Raw genomic sequence first — 11,101 nt, 5'->3', positions numbered from 1 at the left:
TTTAGTTCCTGGTAAAGGCAGTAGCCTTCCACCACTATAAGGGTAGCGCTTAGAGTGACCCTGCCAGTCTAACAAGACCGCAATCCGTGAGACAGTCCTATGTCATGGTGCACATGCAGGATCAGCATTAGGGATTCAGGCAACAGTACAGTTGGGCACTCGGAGAAGGTGTACACTTCTCTTACGATGCAGAGGACGTTTCCGTCCCAATACACCTCTTCCTGATTCTCCTTGACCAAGCAAATTGGTTAGAGCACATCTGCTTCTCACACCATTCTCTGCAGGTTCTCCAAAGTTGGCCTGTTGTGTACAGTTCACCTGTTTCTCACGCCCCTTCCTGGTTCTCTTATCCCAGTCCTGCTGTGTAAATGCCACCTGGCTCACACCTCCATGGTTTTCCAATGCCAGTCCATTTATGTGAAGCTCACCTGCAACTCACACCCATCTCCTGTTCTCCTAGACCACTACTGGGGTGTAGAGCTCCCTTGTCTCTTGCGCCCCTCATTGGTTCACAGAGGCCAGTCTAGGTGGATTGATCTCTCTTGCTTCTCACACCCTTCTCTGCTGGTTCTTCAAGGCCAGCCACGTGTGTAGAGCTGACCGACCTCTCACATATCTCCATGGGGTTCTTCTAGGCTAGTACTCGGATGTAGTTCTGACCTGCCTCCCACACCCGCCTTCGCTCTCCTAGGTTACTCCAAGGAAGCAGAGCGCATCCGTCACTCTGTTTCTCCTAGCCTGGAGCTGGGGTGTATATCTCTCCCTGCATCACACTTACCTCTGGTTCTCCTAGGCCAGGCCAGCGGTGTAGAGCTCACCTGGGTTTCACACCTCTTCCTCGTTCTCCAAGGCTAGTCCAGGTGTGTACAGCTCACCCGCCTCCCACACCTCGCCCTGTTTTTTCTAGCCTAATCCTGGTGTGCAGTGCAGACCTGCCTTTCACACCTATCCCGCTTCTCCTAGGACAGTCCAGCTGTCTACAGGCCACCCACCTTTCCCTGCTTCATCTGGGATAGTCCTGGGAGTCGTTCTGACCTGCCTCTTACATCTATCCGTGGTTCTCGAAGGCCAGTCCAGGTGTGACAGCTTACCTGCCTCCCACGCCACTCCCTGGCTCTCCTAGGGTACTCCAAGGGCACAGAGCTCACCTGCCTCCCACACCCCTGTGGCTACCAGTCCTACCATGGAAAGCCCACCTGCCACTCACTCTCCTTCACCCCAGTTCTCAAGGTTGTGAGTTCACTCCTACAGTCCTATTTCGTCTGAGCAGACTGACAACCCCTCCGGCTTGGCTTCCCCAGCCCAACAGGCCGGATACTAGTTGGCAGGGGCGTAGCTTCAGGCGGTGTGTTTGGAGTGTTACAGCCCACCCCCCAATAAATGTATTTTCTGGTAAATAGCTGGGGGAAGGTATTATGGGTCGGGTGTGGTGAGGTGTCTGTCAGATGTCACCACGACTTTTCACGTACGCACAGACAAAAACGTACCCATAATCCTCAACACCACCCACCCCGCCCCCCCAGGTCTTACTGATAAAGCAACCTCCCTCCCCATTGCTGGTTGGTGAGATCGGGGACTGAGACCCCCAATTGCCACCATTGCCTCCTGTTACGTAACGTTTCTTCTTGTGTTTTGAGTATCTGCTATTCAATGCAGTATTATACCTCTACTTTTGTAACATACACACGTCACTTTTTTCCTCTAGTAACGTATCGTTTGCTACCTGTCGTGACGGAGAGGTTGGGATCGGACAGTGTGGGCGACTGACAGTAGGGCATTAGGACCCTGTGGGTCCTCAGGCAGAGTGACGAGGTCACCGGACACCAGATCCGGTGACGAGACAGGAAGGGGACGGACAATGACCAGGACAGGGACGTGGACGGACGTTGGGACGAGCAGCTGCATGATGTAAGAATAAAGAAACGTTAAACTAACCTGCGTCCTGTGTGTGGTGTACATCCCTGCGCACAGCATGAACACGACAACTGGCGACGAAGGAAAGTGACGAACGACGCGTGAATCACAGAGCGGAAAATAGATGGCTGGAGACACACCAGGAGCCCACCCTGGAAGTGCAGGAGACAAAAAGAAAGAATGCCCATTGATTAGCGACGTGGGAGCACACCCCGACTATCACCGGTGAAGACGAGCGCTGATGCGGTAAGCGCTGGGAAACAGGGGAGTGTGTTGAAGAGGCTGGCGCGAGCCGTCACGAGCGTATCCAGAGTCTCGGCGGCCATATTGGAATGGGGCGAGTTGAGATAACAGCACTGAGAACAGCAGTGGCGGCCATCTTATGGACAGGCAATGCGATTGTGACCGAGAAACTGCGCGAAAACGGCGGCGGCCATTTTGGATGAGGAAAGAAGGACAAAAACAATGGAGCGGCCATTTTAAGGCCAAATAACGTTGGAAAGGAAGGAAATGAAAAGAAAATAAAGACAAACTAAGGAGACAAAATAAGGACGGAAAGAACAAAGATCTGGAGCTCGCTAGCTGGAGAGGAGAGCCAGAGAATTGACAGGGCAGCTGCAGGTTACCGCAGTTTGAACTCAGCCAGCAAAGGACAGTTGTGGCAAGGGGTGTAGCTGCTACAAGAAGACTTTTTATGATAAACATTTATGAATGGGACATTCAAGAAAAGAGCAGAGGGAAACAGCTGAGCAGACATTTCAAAGCCAGGCAAAGGGCAAATAAGAAGAATAGCATAAGACAAGGTGAATTAAGGAGAACGCGAATAATAAAAAAAAAGGAATAGAGAAGAAAAGACAGAAAGAAAACGAAAATAAGAATGGAAAAGGTCTGAAAAGAGAAAGGAAATAAAATAAAAGTTTGAGTGAAGAATAAAGGATAAATAAAGAGCAAAAGGGCACACAAGTGGAAAAAGAGCAATAAGGCAAAGGAAGAAGATGGTGCAATAAGAAAAGAGAAAACCAAAGAATAATGAGTGAAAAAAAAAGAGGAGAAAGGACATAAAGAAAAAGAACGAAGAGAAAAAGAGACAAGGAAGAAATATATATACACAAGAAAGAAGCAAAAGCGAGTGGAAGAAGCCAGAGAAGGCTAAATAAAAGACGAAAAAGGAAAGAGGAAAATACAGAAGAGAGAAATAACAAAGAAAGGAGGGACAAAGATAACCAAAGAAAAAGAAAGAAAAAAGGAGAACACGAAAGAAAAGAAAACAAAAGGAAAGACATAAATATAAGAATAAGTCGCAGGAAGGATGCAAATATAACAAAACAAGGAAATAAGAAGAAAAAGACTAGGAAAGCCCAGAAGAGGCCGAATAAGAATTTTGTAAAAATAAAGAAAAGAAGGAAGGACAAATAAGAAAGAAGTAAAAATAAAGGAAAAGCCAGAGATAAGGCCAAATAGAGGACAGAAAAGAGAAATAACAAAGAAAAGAGGGACCAAGACCAGAAAAGAGAAATAACAAAGAAAAGAGGGACCAAGACCCACCAAGAAAAAGGAAAGAGGAAAATACAGAAGAGAGAAATAACAAAGAAAGGAGGGACAAAGATCACCAAAGAAGCAGGAAAGAGAAAAGGAGAGCATAGAAGAAAAGAAAACGAAAGGAAAGACACAAAGGAAATAAAATGAAAAAAAAAAAAAAGAGTAACGCAACAGGACTTTGGCGCAGGAGAAACAGCAGCAAAAGGGAAAGGACAAAGACATATAATGAGCAGAGCGGACAGGCGCCACCAAGGAAGATCAAGGCAAGAGACACCGAACGGCCAGGACCAAAGGTGGTGAGACAGAAAGAAACAAGATCGATATTCAGACAACCGGTTCTCCAAAGATTCACTGGCGGTGACGAAAGTGAAAGGATCGATGACAACGGCTGTCTCCGACCGACAACGAATAACAAGGAGAAGATAGCGTTTCAAGAAGCTAAAGGCGGATGAAGAAGAAATGGCAGCGGCAACTGCAGCCACATGGAAGGAGGAAGATAGAGGACAAGGAAGCGATGGAGACACTAGATCACGAAGGACATTCAGTAAATAACAGAGACTTATTGAAGAGATGTAGAGTGACAAGTACTCTCTCTCTCTCTCTCTCTCTCTCTCTCTCTCTCTCTCTCGTTCTTTCACCTTCATCAATATAACTGTGAATGAGGACTATGATAAATGTGTCACGAACATTTGTTTGCAACAAAGGGGGAGATGTCGTGACGGAGAGGTTGGGATCGGACAGTGTGGGCGACTGACAGTAGGGCATTAGGACCCTGTGGGTCCTCAGGCAGAGTGACCAGGTCACCGGACACCAGATCCGGTGACGAGACAGGAAGGGGACAGACAATGACCAGGACAGGGACGTGGACGGACGTGGGGACGAGCAGCTGCATGATGTAAGAATAAAGAAACGTTAAACTAACCTGCGTCCTGTGTGTGGTGTACATCCCTGTGCACAGCATGAACACGACACTACCTCTTGTATTTTGTTTGCTCTTGATACTTGCACAATTGTCACTATTGCCTCATATAACGTAAAGTTTGCTTTTGTAGCATGTACATTAAACAAACAAAAAACAGGACTGGGTGCGCAGTGGGGTGGACACGTGTTTGATGGTTCCATGTTTTGCAAGAGGGCAAGGCATGCCGCAGGAGGAAGCACCCCTCCCTTCCTGACAGACACAGACATGAAGGGTTAATGCAGCAGCCCAACACACCACGCACAAAGGAAGGAAACTGTCAAAAGAGAAACTCCCTCATTTTCAGGGTTGTTTAGACAATTGTCAATACTTTTAATCATAAGCTTCGAGATATAAAACTTTCATTTTGAAAAAGGACAAATATCAAAACATGTGCACCCAGGAGCACAGAAACGGTGCCTCTTTCACTGCTTTAAATGGGGGACACTGCTGGGGGCACCAGCCCCGGACCCCCCTACATCAATAGCCCACCCAGGGCCGTTGATAACTGTGCATTCTGGGACTTGTGGTCTACGGACACTGGATTGCCTGTTGCAAAATAAACAGAAAACACAGAACCGATGAGTTGTTGAGGCATCTGTTGTTTGTCACACGGAGCGCTCCAGCTCCTCATGGTAGCTCTCCCAGGCCTGCTTTTACGTTGCATCCTGGGATTTGTAGTTCCGATGTTATGATGACATTCACCGGACTAAACATTGTAGAATGCAAAGAAAAATACCTGCACGGGTTGAGCTACTTGCGCACGGAGCCGAGCAACGTCAGAGCTCTGTATAAACAGGGTATTTTGGAGGGGGGGGGGAGGCATGACATAGCGTAGATGGTTATGTTCAGCTGGAGTAATGGGTCGGTAACTCACGTCAACCAAGTGGTGACCCCGTGAACTGAAGCAACCACTGGGATTTAAAAAAAAAAACAATCTTTGTCTGTTACATAAAGCAGCATTCTGGGAATTGTAGTTAAAAAAATGGGTTGGACCTTTTGAAGAACAAGATGAAGTTGTCAATTTAAAGACTACACCAAAACTTCAGATGAAACAGCCAAGGAGGCTGTGATCACAGAGGCAGCACTCTGGGCTGACAGCCTGCAAGCAGAGAGGCACTTCTCCCTACAAACGCATATGCAAAGCGCATAGGTACAGCTCTTTACTCTGACTGACAAAAAGCAGGCAGCACTGGACATTCACATGAAGCAGGCAGCACTTTACACTCACATGAAGCAGGCAGCACTGTACTCTGATATGAAGCAGTCAGCACTTTACACTCACATGAAGCAAGTAGTGGGCCAGGGTGACTCGAGGCAAACAGCACTATACACTAATCGACACAAACCTGGCAGCACTGTGCTCGGGTAATGCAGGCAGCACTTTACACTCACATGAAGCAGGCAGCGCTCCATGGTGGTACGAGTCAAACAGCACTATACACTAATCAACACAAACCAGGCAGCACTGTGCTCAGGTGATGAAGGCAGCACTTTGCACTCACATGAAACAGGCAGTACTGTACTCTCACGTGAAGCAGGCAGCACTTTACACTCACATGAAGCAGGCAGCGCTCCATGGTGGTATGAGCCAACCAGCACTATACACTAATCGACACAAACCAGGCAGTACTGTACTCTCACGTGAAGCATGCAGCACTTTACACTCACATGAAGCAGCCAGCGCTCCATGGTGACAAAAGGCAAACAGCACTTTACAATGTACAAAGCAGGCAGCGCTGATATAAAGCAGACCTCACTCTACAGTGACTGAAGTGAAGAAGTGAGTGCTGTAGGGTAATACAAAGCAGGCAGGGTTTTACACAAACTGATATCAAGCAAGCAGTGCTTTAGGCTGAAGCAATGTAAACATAGATTTCAACTAACATGAAGCAGCACTTAATACTGACCGGTAAGATGCAGGTATCACTTTACGCTGACTAAAACCAAGGGTTAGAAAGAGGGAGCACTTTAAAAAGGAAAACAAAATGCAGGCACACTTTACACCGACTGACAGGGGGCAGGCAGTATTTTATAGCAACTCGTGAAGCAGGCAGCATTCTAAACTGACCGGCATGAAGTAGGCAGCACTTTACACTAAGTGGCAGAAGGCAGGAAGAATTTTAATAGCTTCCTATGAACCAGTCATCATTTTATACCAGCTTCCACGAAGGAGGTAGCTCTTCAAAATGGTTAACAAAAAGCATGCAGCACTTTAAACTGTCCGTGGATCAGGCAGCATTCTGCCAGCCCACTGCTTTGCTAGAGAGCACATTAGGGATGCTAAGATCCTCTGTACAGGTGCTGCGGTCCCATCAAGGCCTCCCAGTGTACCAGGCCCATCTAAGAACATTACCGTGTAGACTAAATCATTCCAGCATAGTAACCAGAGTGTAAATCTTGGCTACGGCGCAAAAGGATGTAATCAGCAATTGCATCGATGACAAACTGCATGTGGCGGGTATCTGTGGCGCAGGTGAAGTGTGTGATCAAATCCTTTTCGGCTGTACTATGGTTTAGGTCTTCAAATAGGCACTGAATGTAGGATGCAGCTTCCTCATAAGTGTCACCGCCCGTGTAATCTGGGAAGCAGATTGCAAGAGGGCTCGTCTTGAGCTTCTCTTCAAACAGATCTTTCTTGTTGAAAAGGAGGATTGTCGGGCTTCTCATCAACCACTTGTTTTTGCAGATGTGGTCGAATAGCTGCATGCTCTGATGCAAGTGGTTCATCTCCTCGCCCAGCACCAGATCATAGTCACTGAGGGCCACACACACCATCACAGCAGCCACATCTGTAAAACACTGCATCCACTTCTGGCTGTCTGGTCGCTGACCGCTAACATCGTAGATCTTAAATTCGCAGTCCCTGATGGTGAACTGCATCTCTGTCACGCCTGGTGTCCTGCAGCTGGCCCTCAGCACATCGTGCTCTGTGGGAATGTAGTCATCTCTGCATATTCTGTCAAGATCGTTGAAGAAATAGGACGCAGAGTCGTTGAGGCAATACTGCTGAGTTTTGTGGAAACATTCCTGTACCCCACTGTCTTGCCATAACCGTTTGATGGCGCTGGACAGTTCAGGGCTCATCCTTCCCTCATCAGCTCCTCCAGTCAATAAGAACAGCCGCCGAGCGTCGTCGGCTCTAGCGGGGTCACTGAAGTCTATGTCGAGTCTTGCCATTGCCTGTAGGATGGCGGTGATAGACTGGATGATGTTGAATTGCACCTGCTCCTTGCACTGCCGGCGCTCCTCCTCAGATAATCCATTCTCACTGGCAATCTTCAGCTGCTTCAATAAGGTGCTTTTCCCACTGTCCGGCAACCCCACAAGCAGCAGCTTCATCACCCTGTGCGGGTACTTCCTGTCATCCTGCCGCCGGTGTCGGTCAATCTTTCGGCTCCTCCTGGCTGCTGCCCGTTTCTGGGCACTCAGAGTGCAGCCCATGGTGCAGGGCTTGAGGATGAGGGATCTTGGAGGGTGGGGGGGGGGGTGAAGACTCAGGGAGTGCTCACACCATCCCAGGCAGGCTGCACCCTCAGATCTGCCCTCTGCTGTGTGCTTAGAAGGCAGCCCATGGTGGAGAGTCCTGGAGTGGACACCCTCCTATGCAGGATGCACCCTCCCACGTCCACGCCCTCCCCTCCATGATTGTGAAATCAAAGCCCAAACCATGTGCTAAGGAAGAAAAGAACAAAAGAAGCCCAACTCTGAATGAAAACAAGCCCGACAGTTGACCTATCTGACCTAAAGATAGCGAGTGGATACTAATGTTTCCTTTCACATCGGAACTGTGCTATCATAGCGCCGAGTTTTTCAACTTTTCCACAAAACAAGCTTCCCCCCTTGCCATCAGAGCGCTCAACAGATGCAAATTGCGAGATGAGGTGATTTGCACAGAATCAAAGGACGGCGCTGAGCCGAGACCGGCAGCTCCTCCCATTAAACCACATTTACATAAGTCTGTCTGCTTGCACCGTGTCCTTTCATTCGCTATATATTTCCGTTACTATTTCTATTACCTCACGCCCGTTTTATGATTAAGTGCTGTGGTTTGTGGGTGATCAGTGAGTTTGAAACTGGTGGGTGATAACAGTCTTCTGGAGTTTCTAATTTTTAAATATGAACGTTTGGACAGACAAAGCATAGTATTTTATGCAGACAAAGCTTGGCATTTTATGTAGACAAAGCCTGGTATTTTATGCCGACACAGCATGGCATTTTATGCAGACACAGCATGGCATTTTATGCAGACAAAGCATGGCATTTAATGCAGACAAAGCATGGCATTTTATGCAGACACAGCATGGCATTTTATGCAGACACAGCATGGCATTTTATGCAGACACAGCCTGGCATTTTTTATGCAGACAAAGCATGGCATTTTATGCAGACAAAGCATGGCATTTTATGCAGACACAGCATGGCATTTTATGCCGACACAGCATGGCATTTTATGCAGACACAGCATGGCATTTTATGCAGACAAAGCATGGAATGTATTGCAGACACAGCATGGCATTTTATGCAGACACATGCATGGCATTTTATGCAGACACAGCCTGGTATTTTATGCAGACAAAGCATGGCATTTTATGCAGACACAGCATGGCATTTTATGCAGACACAGCCTGGTATTTTATGCAAACAAAGCATGGCATTTTATGCAGACAGAGCATGGCATTTTATGCAGACAGCATGGCATTTTATGCAGACACAGCATGGCATTTTATGCAGACACAGCCTGGCATTTTTTATGCAGACAAAGCATGGCATTTTATGCAGACACAGCATGGCATTTTATGCAGACACAGCATGGCATTTTATGCAGACACAGCATGGCATTTTATGCAGACACAGCCTGGTATTTTATGCAGACAAAGCATGGCATTTTATGCAGACATAGCCTGGTATTTTATGCAGACAAAGCATGGCATTTTATGCCGACACAGCATGGCATTTTATGCAGACACAGCATGGCATTTTATGCAGACAAAGCATGGCATTTAATGCAGACAAAGCATGGCATTTTATGCAGACACAGCATGGCATTTTATGCAGACAAAGCATGGCATTTAATGCAGACAAAGCATGGCATTTTATGCAGACACAGCATGGCATTTTATGCAGACAAAGCATGGCATTTAATGCAGACAAAGCATGGCATTTTATGCAGACAAAGCATGGCATTTTATGCAGACAAAGCATGGCATTTTATGCAGACAAAGCATGGCATTTTATGCAGACACAGCATGGCATTTTATGCAGACAAAGCATGGCATTTAATGCAGACAAAGCATGACATTTTATGCAGACACAGCATGGCATTTTATGCAGACACAGCATGGCATTTTATGCAGACACAGCCTGGCATTTTTTTTGCAGACAAAGCATGGCATTTTATGCAGACAAAGCATGGCATTTTATGCAGACACAGCATGGCATTTTATGCCGACACAGCATGGCATTTTATGCAGACACAGCATGGCATTTTATGCAGACAAAGCATGGAATTTATTGCAGACACAGCATGGCATTTTATGCAGACACAGCATGGCATTTTATGCAGACACAGCCTGGTATTTTATGCAGACAAAGCATGGCATTTTATGCAGACACAGCATGGCATTTTATGCAGACACAGCCTGGTATTTTATGCAAACAAAGCATGGCATTTTATGCAGACAGAGCATGGCATTTTATGCAGACAGCATGGCATTTTATGCAGACACAGCATGGCATTTTATGCAGACACAGCATGGCATTTTATGCAGACACAGCCTGGCATTTTTTATGCAGACACAGCCTGGCATTTTTTATGCAGACAAAGCATGGCATTTTATGCAGACACAGCATGGCATTTTATGCAGACACAGCATGGCATTTTATGCAGACACAGCCTGGTATTTTATGCAGACAAAGCATGGCATTTTATGCAGACATAGCCTGGTATTTTATGCAGACAAAGCATGGCATTTTATGCCGACACAGCATGGCATTTTATGCAGACACAGCATGGCATTTTATGCAGACAAAGCATGGCATTTTATGCAGACACAGCATGGCATTTTATGCAGACACAGCATGGCATTTTATGCAGACACAGCCTGGCATTTTTTATGCAGACAAAGCATGGCATTTTATGCAGACAAAGCATGGCATTTTATGCAGACACAGCATGGCATTTTATGCCGACACAGCATGGCATTTTATGCAGACACAGCATGGCATTTTATGCAGACAAAGCATGGAATTTATTGCAGACACAGCATGGCATTTTATGCAGACACAGCATGGCATTTTATGCAGACACAGCCTGGTATTTTATGCAGACAAAGCATGGCATTTTATGCAGACACAGCATGGCATTTTATGCAGACACAGCCTGGTATTTTATGCAAACAAAGCATGGCATTTTATGCAGACAGAGCATGGCATTTTATGCAGACAGCATGGCATTTTATGCAGGCACAGCATGGTATTTTATGCAGACACAGCCTGGCTTTTTTTATGCAGACAAAGCATGGCATTTTATGCAGACACAGCATGGCATTTTATGCAGACACAGCATGGCATTTTATGCAGACAAAGCATGGCATTTAATGCAGACAAAGCATGGAATTTTATGCAGACAAAGCATGGCATTTTATGTAGACAAAACATGGCATTTTATGCAGCCAAAGCATGGCATTT

The 11,101-nt window shown here is 46.5% G+C and overlaps 1 pseudogene across 1 annotated transcript; it reads right to left on the bottom strand.

The window, feature by feature from the left end:
* Positions 1–4,721: 4,721 nt before the first annotated feature.
* On the bottom strand, positions 4,722–8,027 carry LOC147725073 (guanine nucleotide-binding protein G(i) subunit alpha-1 pseudogene; annotated as a pseudogene). Its single transcript, XR_015309955.1, has one exon. The product of XR_015309955.1 is annotated as a guanine nucleotide-binding protein G(i) subunit alpha-1 pseudogene (transcript).
* Positions 8,028–11,101: the final 3,074 nt, after the last annotated feature.

This window comes from Lissotriton vulgaris, chromosome 4_1, assembly GCF_964263255.1.
Source record: "Lissotriton vulgaris chromosome 4_1, aLisVul1.2, whole genome shotgun sequence".
Taxonomy (NCBI): Eukaryota; Metazoa; Chordata; class Amphibia; order Caudata; family Salamandridae; genus Lissotriton; species Lissotriton vulgaris.
The sequence above is the reverse complement of the archived record's forward strand: the minus strand, read 5'-3'. Positions and strand labels throughout refer to the sequence as shown.